Source organism: Budorcas taxicolor, chromosome 5 (assembly GCF_023091745.1).
Source record: "Budorcas taxicolor isolate Tak-1 chromosome 5, Takin1.1, whole genome shotgun sequence".
Lineage (NCBI taxonomy): Eukaryota > Metazoa > Chordata > Mammalia > Artiodactyla > Bovidae > Budorcas > Budorcas taxicolor.
In genome coordinates, this window is record NC_068914.1 from 118,648,060 (window position 1) to 118,648,488 (window position 429).

A 429-nucleotide genomic window follows, 5' to 3' on the forward strand; every position below is an offset into this window, starting at 1 on the left:
AATTAATTCATTTTTTAATCGAAGGATAATTGCTTTACAGAATTTTATTGGTTTTTGTCAAGCCGCAACATGAATCAGCCATAGGTATACATATATCACCTCCCTTTTGAACTTCCCTCCCATCTCCCTCCCCATCCCACCCCTCCAGGTTGACAGAGAGCCACTGTTTAGGTTTCCTGAGCCATACAGCAAATTATTTTACATATGGTTATGTACGTTTCCATGTTATTCTTTCCATACATCTCACCCTCTCCTCCCCTCTCCTCAGGCAGGAATATTCTTAATCACTATACCACCAGGGAAGTCCTAGAAACTTTCTTCTTTCCAAAACGTGGAACACTTTACAAATTTGCATGTCTTGCTTGCACAGGGGCTATGCTAATCCCTGTGTCATTCCCATTTTAGTATCTGTGCTGCTGACGTGAGCGC

The 429-nt window shown here is 42.0% G+C and overlaps 1 non-coding gene across 1 annotated transcript; it reads right to left on the reverse strand.

The window, feature by feature from the left end:
- Positions 1-325: 325 nt before the first annotated feature.
- Positions 326-429, reverse strand: LOC128049122 (U6 spliceosomal RNA). Its single transcript, XR_008199489.1, has one exon. It is a non-coding gene; the product is annotated as a U6 spliceosomal RNA (small nuclear RNA).